Below are 16498 nucleotides of genomic sequence, written 5' to 3' on the forward strand. Positions count from 1 at the left end.
AAAAAGAACGAAATTGGATCATTTATAGAGATGTGGATGGATCTAGAGACTGTCATACAGCGTGAAGTAATTCAGAAAGTGAAAAACAAGTATCGTATATTAACACCTATATGTGGAACCTAGAAAAATTGTACAGATGACATGGTTTGCAGGATACAGATGTAGAGAACAAACGTATGGACACCAAGGGGGGAAAGTGGCCGGGAGGGTGGTGGTGTGATGAATTGGGAGATCGAGATTGACGTATATACACTAAGATATATAAAATGGGTAACTAATAATAACCTGCTGTATAAAAAATAAATAAAATTCAAAAAAAAACATGAAACATTAACTACAGCAATAAATCAGAATGAGAGGAGAAAGAGAAGCTCAAAAGAGGGGATAAAGGCAAGAAATGAGAACAGGCCTCCAGTGGATATGTTTGAGTTCAGTAAATAAGAGGTAACTATGGAAAAATTCTGAGCCGCATTGTTTGAGAGATTTGAAGGATGTCACATAGATAAAACTGGAGCAGGCTACTATGAAGGAGAAAGAGAATTCGGAAATTAATAACATGACTGCCAAAATGAAGGTCACTTTAGAAGCATCCAAAAGGAGAATGCTGAAAATGCAACAAGGGACGTGGAGAGAGAACAAATAGCTCAGGAAAGTTAGAGGAAAAATTCCTAAAGTAAGGGAAGACTTGAAGTAACATTTTGAAAAAGTACAGTACATCTCAGGGAAAACTTGATAAAGAACAAACAAGACAAACAACATTTGGTCTTGACATGTCAGCAGATTAAAGAAAAAATTAAGACCTCAGAAAAAGGACAGAAATAATAGGAGAATTTAGTTTAAGGTAAACATGGTACTTTAAGTCAGCAGGGGGAAATACCATTCAATAAAGGGTTTTGGTATAACTCACCATGAATCTAAAAAAAAAAAAGAAAGAAAAAAGATGGCTTTCCATGTTACTTCTTATTCTAAAACAAATTCCAGATGTATCTTAATTGTAAAAATGAAATTATAAAAATAATGGAAGAAAATGTGGATATTAGATAAGGTGCTGTAATGGGTAAATTCCAAAAATATCAGTGGCTTAGCACAATAGTTTAGTTTTTGCTCATGTGGAGTCCAACTGAAGGGAGTAGAGTGAGGTGGGGATTTTGCTGCCCACAGTTTTCCCAAGACCCAGGATGAAAGAAGCATTGTCATCTTCAACAAGTGAGCTCCAATGTTGCTCTGAGCATTGACATCCATCCATCAGAGAATAAGAGAGAGGATTATGCATGAGAAAGCACACACATCCAAAACAAGAAAGACAGTGGGAATAACCTTTGAAACTGAGGGAATTTCAAAATTATAAAAGGTTTCTCTGCATAACTATGCAAATAACTTTGAAAAATCTAGTTGAAATATTGATTTTCCAGGAATACATTATTTATCAAAACTGACCCCAGAAGAGATAGAAAGTCTAAATAGATAAATCTGAATAAAAGAAATAGAGAAAGTTGTTAAAGAGCTAATCCCTAAAAAAGATTTCAGAGGGGAGTTCTACAAAGCTGAAGGAACAGACATTCTCAAAGCTCATTAAATGATTCCAGGGAATAGAAAAAATAAGGACATGAAGAGATAGAGAGGGATTACCCAACAAATGACTGTGGAAGCTCATGTTGCCTGGTAACAAGCTGAATGTCCACTGAAGGCTACCTTTATCTCAGCAGCCAAAGTTCAGTTTTTCACCACACCACCAGATGCCAGCAGTTAGTATTCCTAGACAGCTCTCTGAGAAGCTGACATCTAAACTTCGTCTGGACATCTGGGCTCCTCGGTTATGGAAATCTTTCTTAAGCCAGTTTAAGCTGGGTATCTATCTCTTATAAAAGACTTGTCTTATTCAGTGGATAATTAAAGATAAGCACTAATAATATGGGTATGATATGGAAGTTAAAAGCCACAAGAGGAAAAACAAGGAACAGACAATGCTTTGTCAACCCAACAAAATTCAGAAAAGGGAAAAAGGGAAATATTGAGAAAGAATAATAAACAGAAAACATGAAATTAAATGTCAGGAAGACCAAACATTTCATTGTTACAGTAGACCTGTGACTTATAGTTAAATCTCTTTCTTGGGCACGCACACACATATTCTTGTACACACTCACACACACAAATCTAGTTACACACCAATCAGTCACAAAATACTTAAAACAAAATGACAAAGATTAACATTAAAGGTCTGGCAAAGGTATCCCAGGCAAAAGCTGACAAAAAGAAAGCAATGTAAGATATGCTCATATCAGACAAAGTAGAATTCAAGACAAGATGCATTAAGCAAGATAAAGAACATAATTTTTTTCAAATAAAAGTTATAGTCTGCCAAGAAGATATGAAATAAACAGTGACTTCAACCAAACCATAGGCATAGTGGAAGGATTTATCATAACCCAGAATCAAATTTAGTAAAGAGAAGGTTTGAATATCAAATTTTACAAGCTTCATGTGTAGCCCAAAAGCAAACTATCTGTTTTATTTTTAGATCCCCATGGAACAGTAACAAAAATTGACTGCATACCACGCCACAAAGATCTCAGAAACCAAAAAGTAAAAATAAGATGGGCCACATTCCCTGCTCATAACATGATAAATCTAGAAGTTAACAACAAAAAGAGAAAGTTTTCATCTCAAGTCTAACTACTTGGAAATTTTCAAACATTCCTCTAAATAGCTCAAGTTAAATTGAAAAATAAAAATTCTGATTACAAAATGCATGAAATTGTTAACAATGAGAGTATTTTATGCCAAAACCTAGATAATCTGACTGAAAGTTTCCTCAGAGCAGTGTCATAGTCTTAAGCTCTTTTGTGTAAAGTCAATAACTCATTCATGCATTCCACAAAGATATTTCAAGTGTCTCTTATAGGCCAGCACTGCTCTAGGTGCTGAGGATAGAGCAATGACCAAAAGAGAGAAAGTTTCTCTTTGTGGAGCTTACATCCAAGTGGGTAATTGTAAGAATTATTTTTAAAAATATCCTGAGTGTTCAATTCGAGAAGCTGGAAAGGAACAATAAAATATTCTCAGGAAAGTAAGAGAGAGGAATAAAGAAAATGTAAAAAATTTATGACAGAAAAATAAAACAGAATTGGTGAAGTTAAGATCTGATCAGACTGCCAAGTTGACTAAGAAAAAGGAGAGAAATCATAGATATGTATCATTAGAAATGGCAAAGGGAATGATACAGCTGCAGATACAGAAGAGATTATACAGATTTTAGGCAAATGATATGTATAACACAATGTCAAACATTTTTTGAAAACTTAGGTAAAATAGAAAGCTATTATGGATAAAATGGAAAAATTACTAGAAATATGTAAATTACCTAAGTTGACTCAGTAAGTGGTGGAGAACTGAAGTGGTCCAATAACTACAGAAAAAATTGTAAAGATTGTTCAGTTTCTACCCACCAAAACACATAAATACATAAATGATTTCAAAGTAAAATTTGACAAAGTTTCGAGGCACTGATATTCTTATTTAACCTATGTAGGACATAAAGATGGAGAAAGACTCTTTTGCAAAGCTGGCGTACCGAAATCTGATACACAAAATAAACCATGGAATTATAATTACAAGAATTTAGATGCTTAGATGCAGGGAGAGCAAGAAGGCTGGAGTACAAACTGCCCTGAGGGAGTTCTTGCAGCAAGAGGCGCTCTGTGCGTTCACTTGAGCACATGAGTGGCCTGTCACCAAGACACAGCTGTAGGGACATCTCAGATACTGTGGTCCTGCCCTCCCATCACCCCCCACATCTATAATTTCATGGAGTATTTCCTACAGCCAGTTGACGGGGGAGAAAAAGAACTGAGCAGGGTTTACACAGAGCTGGTCCACCAGAAGTGGACTTCTGTGGTGCTACTGTCCCACTCAGAGGTGGCCCCTAAAAATGGTGGGGAAGAGAAATCTTCTCAAAGGCAGACTTTAGAACATTATATCTTGTTGGCCTCTTTCCTTGAAGGCAAGATGGCCTGAGATACAGATCTACATTGGTTCGTGAGCAGTAGCTAATGGTCTGGCTGGATGACCAGGGGCTTGGAAAGAACAAGATTGGAGGTTGGTGACCATGTGGTCTGGGAAAGATAATATGGATGGATCTGTCAGAAGTGACCCAGAGGCAGAGACTACTGTGTCTCCCATGAGTGCTCTCTAAAATGTCCTTACTGTAGAGGAAGTTCTCAGTAGCCAGGTGGACATGATGACCCACCCAGTGGATGAGTTGACATCTATCAACTTCTTTCCCCAGCTGCTCCTGGGCCTACACAGGAATGAGGTAGGTGGTTTTGGAAGCGGCAGAGACCACCCGTCTAAGTAAGGACTTAACAGCCACTCCAAAGCTGAAGCAGCCACTGCTGCTGACAAGGGTCTAATTTCCAGCAGTGGAGGCCAGTTCTGCACATCTGATATAATGCTACTGGACTCTCCATACCATGACTCGAGAGGAACAGTCAGCTCTGTGATAGCAAGTTGGTTATACTGGACTCCTTCCATCATGGAGATGCAGTGATTTGTCCTCATGGGAGTAAATATGTATACTGGAGTTGAATAGACATTTTCTCTCTGTCATGCTTCCATCAGGACCAACATCAGTGGACTTCATAAATACCATCAGAACAACCCCTACAATACTGTTTCTGCCCAAGGAACTCATTTTACAGTCAAAGAAGTGAGGCAATGGGCCACTGGTCATGGGATTCACAGGTCTTATCATACACCAGGAGAGCTCGCCTGAGAGAAGAGTAGAACAGACAGATGAAGGATCAGTTACAGCACCCTGGTAGACAACATCTTGTGGTTTGGGACACTGTCCTCTAGGATGTGGTATATGAGCTCAACCAGCAACCAACTTATAGTGATAAGTTTATAGCAATCTTGGCACTAAGGCATGGATGTGGGAATGGCACGTGTCACTATTAAACCAAATAACCCCCTTTCAAAAAATTTGCTTTTTGCTTCCACAATTCTGCATCTGTGGGTTGAGAGGTTTTGGTATGCAAGGGAGGAAAGCTTCTGTCTAGGACACATAATGGTTCCAGCGAATAGGAAGTTAATAATGCCAACCAGCCATCATGGGCTCTCATGCCAGTGGACGAACAGGCCCAAGGGAGGTCATGGTGTTAGCTGGAACGATTGATTTACATGTGGCTGTCCAATACTGTAGCCACTAGCCACCTGTGGCTATTATATTTAAATTTAATTTAAACTAAATTAGAAATTCAGTCCATCAGTCACACTAGTCACATTTCAAGTGGTCAGTATCCACTTATGGCTAGTGTCTACCTTATTGGGCTATAACATATGGCTGTTGGCTGCCATTTCATGCAGAGAAGATGTGGAACATGTCCATCATTGCAGAAAGTTCTACTGGACAGTGCTGACTGAGAGTATTAAAGGGTAATGGGGAGGTCATTACAATGGGGCATGAAGAAATGAGGCTGACTCTCTGGGAACCCTCTGCTCTGCTTGCTAATACTGCTATGCATAACGGTCTATATAGAAGGAAGACTACAACAAACATGTTAGGCAAAACCACAAGGGCCCAGACCCCTCAGGAATGATGGTCTAGGCCACCCCGACAGGTAAAAAACCCCTACCAGATGAGGTGTTGGCTGACGGCAAAATCAACATGGAATAAATGGTAGAGGAGGGAGGTCATACATCCGAGCCAAGGCATAGAGCCCCATATTCTCCACCCATATTTCCTTCTCTGCTCTGCCATGTATATATTTAAATACTTCAATGAATTTCTCTTGTATTTTCCTTTAATCCACTATTGTATATATTGTTTGCAGAGTATTGAGATAGGATTAGGACAGAATTAGAGAAGGAATGGACCTTGCCCAGAAATCCTGGACTTGGAGTCGTTCAGAGTAACTGATAAAAGAGTGAAGATATTTTCAGTTTGCTAGGCTGGAACTTATTTTGGGGGTCGGGGGGAAGCACTTGAGCATGGAAAGAAGTCTGAATTTCTAGTGGGACTTGGTTGGTTATTTTGGCTTCCCAGAGTTTGGCTCTTCCAATAGCCTTCCAATGTTGAAGTAGAGTTGGTTTCTGTTGTTTGCAAACAAAACCTCTGCCTGGTACAGAAATATAAATATTGGCAAGGAATAGTCCACACGGCTATTTGCAGATGACATGCTTGTCTTCCTAGAAATTCCTAGAGAATCAACAGGAAAAAAATAGACAAAAAAGAAAAAAAATACATGAAATAATTTACTGTGGTGACCAGATACAAAACTGCTTTCCTATTTATTAGCTTTATTCTTCAAGGAAATGTAATTTTTAAAATCCCATTTTCAATGTAAAATAAAACCAGAACCAGAAGAGGCTTGAATGTCAGACCATCTTGTCTTGAAGGTGTTGAAGAGCCAGAGAAGATGTGAGAGCAGTGAGGCCCGGGTTAGGAAGCTGAATACAGAGTGTGCAAGAGGGTGGGAGCTCCCAGGTTCAGGCCCTGTTCCTCCTGGGAGGTGCCTGTTACTGCTGACTGCTGTGCCTGGGGCTGGGGCTGGGGCTGGCTCAGATGGAGCGCAGCACCAGTTGCAGGGTGTGGCGTGCAAGGTCCAAGGTGGCTGGAGAGAACGGTGGGGGGCGCCGTTCCGGAGGGGTCTGTTGGGGGTGTGAGTCAGTGCAGCCCCTCAGGCAGCAGCAGATCCAAGTTCTGTGGGGCCCTAAGTTTATACAACTGGAGGCCTTCCAAAAGGAAAAATAATAAAAAAATTATAAATACAAAATCAGGTACAGGCATGAATAGCACTTAGAACGAGAAAAGAAAGCAAAACAACCTACAAATAAGGAAAGCTGACGTACTACAAATATCACAACCCCCCCCACAAAGAGCATAATATTTTAAAGTGCCTAACGTGCCTTTGTAATACCTTATTTTCCTTGATTTTTGGCTACATACATTTTGATGTCCTCTTCATATGGCAATACTATAAAGTATAGTATATGGCATTTTCTATAAGGAGACTAGAAAGATAATTCAGTGTTTCCTCTGGTGTGTTAGCCAATCTGTTATTTTATTGTTAATAGTTTAGGAAAGTTTCTTTCAGCTTCACAGCTTGTTGGTAAAGTTGTAAATTTTTAGGATTGTTTTCAAATTGGGGGAAACTTCTATCCCTTTTATAAGTGAACTGTAAGATTTCAGGGTAAGAACCAGTCTCAAAAACTCTGAACTGTTGGCTCGTTAACCAGAGCAATTCAGATGCATTCTTAAATTGCTACTACATTGCTCTGAGCTACATAATTGTGTAATAAAATTACTCTTATGCTACATATACTGCACTTATTGATGAGTATGTGCAGGAGTTTTGTCACTGCAGTCCTTGTTCCTCCAGGCCGTCTTGCTGTGTTGGGCAATTTTGTGTGCCATTTCATCTGGAACTGCCAGACCTCATCAGAACATGATGCCTCAGTTACACCAAAATGTGATTCCATATATTGGGATGCATAAAACATGCAGCTTCACACACAGAAATACCTCCTGTTAGTAGGACTGCTATAGTGCTCATGCCCTACAAACAATGGACTTCTGATATATTTTATTTTGCATGAATCCCATTAAAGAGAAGCAAAATGTGTGGTGCATTTATAATTGTATACGTGGCATTACTGAGTATATTCTTTGACAGGAGGGAATTTCCATTTTGACTGGGCATCCATGAGAAATAAATTGACGTTCTGATGATGGAAGAATTTTCCACAGACTAGCTTCTGGCTCTATACACTTCACACTTTGTTTCTCCTCCACAAACTGCCAGTGCTGGGCATTGACACGTTCATATTTCAACATGGCCTCTGGCCTGCACCTTCATGTCATGATAATGGGTGAATCTGCGTGGTGGGTATTGGTGGGTAGAAGTATCATTGCCAGAATGGCTAGCAATACACAGAAGTGAGTATACCGAGAAGTGACTATAAACTATATAAATATATCCGCTAAGTCAAATAAATGTACCTTCAACTCAACCTCCCCTTAGCCAGATCCCAAAAATACCCATGACCATCCAACACCATCCAACATGAGTGGAAATCTGACAGAAACCTCAGAGTGGAAGAAACAGTGGTCTTAACTGAAACATTTTACTTCTATAAGTTTTATAGAAGCATTATGACCACGTAAATACATTGCTGGCCCCCTCCCAGGGCCTTGGAGGAGGTCTGTGTAAGTGAGCTTAGTTAACATCACAGAATAGTTTCCATCGGGAACCGGGGAGCCAGGGAACAGTCCCATTAATCATGCCTCTCACCAAAAATCACACCACAGTCCACACAACACCCTCAGGCTCACCCTCGCATCTACCCTCACTATAACCTGTCAGGCAGGCACTATCATTCCCAGGCCACAGATGAAAAATGGAAGCCCGGAGAGGAAGGACCCTTGGCCACGGTCACACAGGTGGCGAGTGATAGAGCCCAGCTCTTGTGTCCCAGTCCAGGGCTCAGTCGCTGCACCCATCCTATACTGTCTCATGTGCCCCCCACAGTCACCCTGACAGAGGGACAAGGAAGGGGTTATACCTCAGTTTTATAGAGGTGGTAGCCTTTATAATCACCTCTCATACCTACACTCACAGGACAGTTGACAAGGCACTTTCATGCACATGAGTTTATTTAACTCAGCAATCTGCAGAGAGTGTTATCCCCATTTTCTGGTAGAGGAAACTGAGATTCATGGAGGTCACATGGCCTGAGGAAGGCCCAATAGCAAGGCTATGGGAGTAGAGGCCCTGGAAACCAGGTCTCCCCACCCCTAGTTCAATGCTCTTTTCACTGCACTTTGCTGCTTTCCCCTTTTGAGACCAAAGGGATCTAGTCCAATCCCCTTGTCCCACAAATGAGAAACTGAAGCTCAGAGAGAAGAAGGGATTTGCCCAGGTCACACAGGAAGTGGGGACAGACTCCTAACCTGTCAAGTTTGTCTCTCTGCCTCTCTTCTCCAGGCACCCTAGAGCCATATCTGCTCATCCATGTCTAGGGGAGCCCACTTCCGGTTGGCTCTTTGCCCTAACATCTGAGTGACTTGTCCAGCAATAGCCCGTACCAAGAAAGCCTATCATTGTCCTCCTGCCCAAACCCCTGTTCTTTGAAACTGTCTCTAACCACAGCTTCAGATGAACAGGGAGATCAGGCTTCGCTCTGGCTCTGGGTCGTGAGTAGGTGGGGAGCCTAAGTGGTGGAGAAGAAGCCCAGACAGAGACGCAACTGCAGAGCCCCTTGGTAGAAAGGCAGAAGCATGAGTAAGAGATGAGCCACTGTCCTGTAAGTTTCCCAATCCCATGATTCCTAAGCACTACCTGGGTCCAGGTTATTTTTCTGTGTGATACATTAGCACACTTCCCCCATTGAGTCTCACGAGTAGGTTTTTGTACCATGCGATTTAGACATTATAGAATGAATTAATTTTTTTAAACAGGTTTAGTGAATACATTCATATGGTTCACAAATCAAAACAAAACAGAAAGGGATACATTGGGAAGTTGTGCTTCCACCCCTGTCCCCATACACCCTATTCCTTAGTCCCCAGAGGTAACCACTTTTATAATTTCTAGTATATCTTTTCCAGTTTTCTTTATGCAGATATAAGCAATTGTGAATATATATTTCTTATTCCCCAACCCTCTTCCTTACACAAAGGTAGCATACTATATATATTGTTCTGTATCTTGCTTTTTTCACTTAACAGTCCTGGCAATCATTGCATATCATAAAGTGATACAATTTTTTTTTTACAACCAAAGTCCATAGTTTAGATTAGGGTTCACTTTTTGTGCTGTACATTCTGTGGGTTTTGACAAATATATAATGGCATGTATCCACCATTATAGTATCATATAGAGTAGTTTCACTGCCCTGAAAATCCTCTGTGCTCAAGGTGTCATAGTAGATGCAGAGCCAGGATTTCACTCCAAGATATTTGACCCCAAGGCCGTGCTCCTTCCACTGGTTGAAGCAGCCCTCTCTCTGCTCTGATGGTAGAAAGGAGCAGCTTTCACATTTGTTCCTGTCTCTCTTCTACCCTCAGTGAAACAGGCTGAGGGTGTTAACAGAGATGGACCCTGAGGGATGGAAGAGGGCAATTAGCCTGCACAGTGTGAGGCATGGGAGACAATACTTGTCATTTGTCTGCACGCACACACCGGGGCACAGCTAGCAGGGGCAGTAGGTCTTATGGAAGTAAATGGGGCTGTCCTTGCCTTTTCAGTGCACCAGCATCTTCATATGTGTGGCAGCCTTAATACCACCAGAATCACATCTGATAGGAGCTCCTAGCCCAGCAGGGGCCACACTGTTCAACCTACAGACCATTACTGAATTCCTCCCAGAGGCATGGGATAAAGAGATGCATAAGAAACAGTCCTTTTTCAAAAGGAGCTCATAGCACAGTCTATCACAAGCCAATGTGGCAAGTGGTTTGATAGCAGAATGCATGAGGGGAGAGGGGGTTGTCAGCATTCAGGGAAGAGGATTTAACCCAGCTTGAGGCGGTAGAGCCTTTCTGGAAGTGAAGTCTGAGCTGAATCTTGAAGGATGAGCAGTCCTTCAAGGTAAAAGGGGATGAGAGTGGGCATTCCAGGCCACATGCGTAACATATTCAAAGGCCAGGAGGGGAGCGAGGGCAAGGCAGTTTTTGAAAACTGTAAGTAGCTCAGTGTGTCCTGAGTCTCAGCCAGGGGCTTTGTTACAAAGGGTCATTTAGCCAAGCTGGGAGTTTGGTCTCTATTCAGTAGACAGTGAGAATTATTAAAATCCTTTAAGTGAGGATAAGGCATGGTCTGAGTTGCATTTTAGAAAGATTGTCTAGGGAGATGTCTTGTTCTAAATGGTGTCTGGAGAGCAGCCCCCAGTACAGCCTTCTGCACTTCTTACCTGAAAAACACAAAAATGAAAAACAATTTTGAAAATCAAAACTGACAGACAATCAGTTACTAGAATCTGAAAGGCAAAACAATTGCTTGCCCGTGCTTCAACTAGGAAACAAAGCAATCCATTCATGTAAATAAAGATAGAAATACACTTAATTTTCCTGCCGTCCAGAGACCCAAACTATCTAACAACTAGAAAATTGTGCAGCTGCCCCTGTGCTGTAAATGGGCTGCTTTTTGAGATAGCCAGCCCAGTGTTCTTAAATTCCTGTCCTTCTTGCATCTACCTTTCTGCAACTAAATGAGGTTTCAATCCCAAAATAACAAAAGGAGACAAAGTAGGAAAGCCTGGGGCTGGCACTTAACATACTGAAGGTGAAGAATCTCAAGGTAAAGCACTGAGGTGGGAGCAGGTACGGAAGGGGAAGAACTGGTAATGATCCATGAGGTAGGGCACAGTTTTTCACAGACTCCATCGATCCAGAATGGCAGAGACCAGACAATGGGAACAGAAGAGGACCCCGCATCTCACTATGGAGCAAGAAGCTAGGAAAAAAAAAAACAAAAACAGAAAACTAAGCCCAAACAAAGTAGAAGGAAGGAAATAATAATAACAAAAATGAATGAAATAGGAAAATAAATAATAGAGAAAAACAATCAATTAATTTATTAGTTAAATTTAGCAGTGTTGCTGGAAACACTCTCTGTATACAAAAGTCAACAGTACTTCTACTAACCAGCTACAATTTCTGAAATTCAAAAATGAGACCATTTATAATGACATCAAAAAAGCAATATACATATTGCTATATATAAATATATAAATATATTTATTCCTATATATAAGTATATAGGAAAATGTCTAATGAAACGTGTACAAGACAACACACAACATTACTGAGAGAAATGAATGAAGACCTAAATAAAGGAAGGGAGGGAGATACCATGTTCATGGATGGGAAGGTTCAAGAATATTCACAGAAGCACCACTCTAAATAACCTAAAGACTGGAAACAACCCAAATGTTCTTCAACAATAGAATGTATCAGTTCATCATGATATAATAATACAATTGAATGTATTCAGCAATGAGAATGAAGAAACTACATACAGCAACATGGATGAATTCCATAAACATAACATGGAGTGAAGGAAGCTAAACTCAGAAGAGTACATACCGTATGATTTCATTTATAAAAAGCTTAAAAACAGACTAAACTTATCTATGGTGTTAGAAGTCAGGATGGTAGGAGATAATGACCAAGAGGGGCTGTGAGAGAAGATTTCTGATGCTGTTTCTTTCTCATCCTGTTTCTTGACCTGGGTGGTGGTTTCACAAATGTGTTCACTCTGTTGCAATCAAGCTGTGCACTTATGGTTTGTGCATTTTTCTGAATGTAATGTTTTCATTCAGTAAAAGTTTTAATAAAAAATGGATAATTTAGGAAATGGAAACTTGTGATATAAAGAACTTATAAGGCTTCTCAAATGCCTTGAGCCAGTTGAATTCTGTCGTATATGGACCCTGCCACTCAGTAGTAGAGCTGAGTACTCTATTTTTTCACTTATTCAATTCTCTCCGATTAAACAGTGCTCTATGAAATTTGTATTATTCTTATCACCCACCTCACCCTCATTTTGAAGAGAGTTGCAAAATCTGAAAGTATTAGTGAGTATCATTCCTCATTTTACAGATGAGGAAACAGGCCCAGAGAGATTAAAGTAACTTCTCCAAGGTCACAAAACAACCGAGGGTTAAGAACCAAGAGTCAGCCTGAGCAGTTTGGTCTCAGGATACATGTTCCTTGTCACTTCACTGAATCAGCTTGTCAGCTGTTTCTCTTCTGTTCCACTCCTCTCCCAGTTCCTGGAGAAGTGTTTCTCAAGCTCCATAATTCATTCCACAATTCATGTGGTATCTTTGCCATGTTTGATGACACTGAAAACAATAATGATTCCTATTGTGTTTCAGCACTTGCCCATAATGGACAAACTTTTTAAGAGCTTGGAACACTCTGCCAGGAAAATAGCTGAACAAAAAGGCTTCTGTATTTTTGTCAGTAGAAGTAGAGTTGTGAAGGGCAGCATAATATGCGTATTCACTGCCAAGAAACTTGCATAATGATTTTCTGCATCTTTAAAGCTCTGAATCCATTAAGGCTTTTTAATTGGTATTGAGTAATATACCATGTGAATGGCAGATATTATCCACATCTATCTCCTGGCTCCTCTTCATATCATCTTTTATCTAGGAACTGTTAAAGTTTCTCAGTTAGCTGTGCATAAGCAGTTGGAATCATCAGTGTATTCTTGGCTATGTAAAGTGTAAAAATATAGAGAAAATTTTTTAGGAAATACACCAAATTATTAACAGCAATTATCTCTGGTTGTAGCTTTTTTTTTCTTGTATTCTCAAATTTTCTACAATGAATATATATCATCTTTGAAATAATACAACAATTTAAATTTAGCTTAGAATATATAAAATTTTATTTAATTAAATAATTGCAATTATGTCAAAATATGTATGTGGTAAAAGACTGGAAGAAAGTGTTAATAGTTTTTGTTCTTGATGTAGAGCAATGAATTTCTGTCTTCCTTCTACTTTATGGAATTTTCCACTTTTTTCTGTAATGATCATCGTATCAGTCAAGATTCTTGATTATAAACAACAGAAATTGACTCCAACTACCTTGAGTAGAAAAGGATTTATGGTAAATATATTAGGTAGTTCCCAGCATCTTTAGGAATGCTGGAAGCCAAGGAAAGCTTAGCAGGAGACAGCCCAGCCAAGGTTAAACCAAGGTTAATGGTTTGGTTAGAAGACTGCCACTGGCACTGCCACCTGAGCACTCATAGCCACCCCTACTCCTGGACTCCCAATGCCCCCTCTAGCTGTCCTTGTGTCTTTGTGTCACTCTCTCAAGGTTCAGATTTCTAGGCAGGATCATCTGATTCGACATCAATCATGTGCCCATGTTCTAGCTGCCTGAGTGCAGGGAGAAGGGGTTTCTAGCTCTTGGCTGGGCTTCCCACAAGATTCATACAATGGGGATCCTTCCAAATAGCTAGGGTGCTCAAATGTGGTATAGCTAAAAAAGACAAATGTTTACTAAAAGCAGGTAGTATTACTCTCTATCTATTTGTATCTATGTTTTTTTCCCCCCAGTGTCCCAAATTGGGCTGCAGAGCTGGTCTAATAAAGACACTAATCACTCTAAGCAGACATTGCTTTTATTTTATTTTATTATTTTTTTAAACATCTTTATTGGAGCATAATTGCTTTACAATGGTGTGTTAGTTTCTGCTTTATAACAAAATGAATCAGCTATACATATACATATATCCCCATATACCCTCCCTATCCCACCCCTCTAGGTGGTCACAAAGCACTGAGCTGATTTCCCTGTGAGACATTGCTTTTACAATGGAAAAAATAAATAAGTCTTTTTCTTTTTTGGTAAAACATAGCCCCTTTGTGTCACACAATGTGTATCAGAGTGCATTTTACTTCACACGATATAGATTAAGAAACATGGTTTATTGGGGAAAGTTATAAGCCAAGGGTCAGTAAGAGAAGGCATGCATGTTCCATCCTCCCCCCACCCCCCAAATAGATGTGCCAGTCAGGTACAGCAGCACACACAGTAGGTCTGCATTTCTGGGGATGAACCTCACCCCCTCATTTTCTCTTTTTCTAGGTGCAGCTTTGCCAGGGGATAACACCAGCCTGCTTGATCATTAGGCAGTTGGAATTTAGGGTGCCAGGAGTTAGAAGGCTGATTTTCCAAAAGGAAGGATTCTCTTATTGGGTGGAAGTGGTCAGTGAGGGAGAGTGGGAGTCATGAGGTCCAGGACTTGACCTGGGTAAGTTATTAGGTGTGTTGTTCATTGATCTAAGGAACACAAGCAGAGGAGGGGCAGGGAAACAATGAGTTCAGTTTGGGACATGCCATGCCCAGAGTACACATGAGTCACCACCAGACAGTCAGGGTCCCCATCATTCACTCTTATAGCAGCCTGCGCCTTTGTTTATATTGCTTATCCCCATTGCAATAAGTCAATAATGGCATGATTAGCGTTGAATCCCTCTTCTGGATTGTGAGCTCCCTGATGCCTTGGCCCAGATCTAACCATTTCACTGCTGTATCCCCAGCACCTGGCATAGGATCAGGCACAGAGCAGGAAACCAATAAATATGTACTGAATGAATTAACGAATCTACCTGGAGCCATGCAGCAGGCAGTTGGATACATGGATAGGAAACTGACAGAAAGATCTGGGATGGAGCTCTACATTCAGGAGAGTTATGCACTTAGGTGGTAACTGAATCCAAGGCACTGGGTGAGATGGCCCAGGTGGAGTGAGAAAATCCAAGAGCCTAAGCCACAGTCCTGGGAAACACCATCATCCAAGGCGGAAAGGGAGAAGAGCAGCCAGAGAGGTAGGTGGAGAACTAAGAGAGGGAGGTGTTATGGAAGCTACAGGAAGAGAGAGGATTAAGTAGAGAGAAGTCAGCAGAGTCAAACACTGATGAGAGGCCTTGTGAGATGAAAAACACCAATGCTTAGGAAGCACTTGGGTGCTAGACACTGTTCTGACCGCTCTACGTGTAATAACTCACTTAATTCTCTCAACAACCAGGCGAGGTAGGGGCTATCATCATGATCCCCTCCCGAAGACCAGGGTATTGAGGCACAGAGAGGTCACCCAGTTAGTAAGTAGTTTGAACCCAGGCTCTCTGGTCTCTGAGTCTGTGCTCTTCACTGTTACACATGCTGCCTCAGAGCAGGGGTAACAGATGGGTCATTGGTAACATTGGCAGGAGCAATTTCAGTAGCACTATGGGGTGAAACCACAAGGCAGTAAGTAAAAAAAAAAAAAAAAAAAGTGAGCTGGAAGCAAGAGAGTCAGGATCAGAAGGCCAGCCCTTAACTACAAAGAGTGGTCCAGCTGCATCACCTGGGAGCCCATTAGACATGCAGCATCTTGGTCCCAGTCCCATCTTCTGAAACAGCCCCTGCATTTAGCAAGCTCTTCAGGTGATTCACATGCACGGTGAAGTCTGAAAAGAGCTGATCTTTCAGGGCTAGATGAGCTAATGGGAACTTTGGATGAGAGAAGAAAGAGAGAAAGAAAAATGCAGTATTAACTGAAAGCTTTTTCTTTTTAGGATGGAGAGACTGGAGCGTGTTTGTAAACTTAGAACAGTGGTTTGTAACCCTGGCAAGCACGTGGGGTGCTGAAACCCATGCCCAGAAGAATGTCTTGTGGCCTAGCTGATTCTAATATTGAGGGGGGATGGGTAGGAAGACCCACCCAACGGGTCATAGTAAGGAAGGACAGGATGGAGGTGCAGGTGCCAGGGGATTAAGGCCTCCTCAGATAAATGGGAAGGGATGAGGCTGAAGAAATGCAAAGGAGATGCTTTGGGGAAGGAGGAACAGCGTCACAGTAAAGCAGAGAGAGAGAAATTTGTAGAGGTGGGGACCGGCAAGGAGACAGACACTCAAAAGGAATCACACCTGAGAGCTGTGATTAACTGGTTGATTGATTTCTTAAATTTTAACTGGGATATGGTGTGGCAA

This window comes from Physeter macrocephalus, chromosome 11, assembly GCF_002837175.3.
Source record: "Physeter macrocephalus isolate SW-GA chromosome 11, ASM283717v5, whole genome shotgun sequence".
In the NCBI taxonomy this organism is placed as follows: domain Eukaryota; kingdom Metazoa; phylum Chordata; class Mammalia; order Artiodactyla; family Physeteridae; genus Physeter; species Physeter macrocephalus.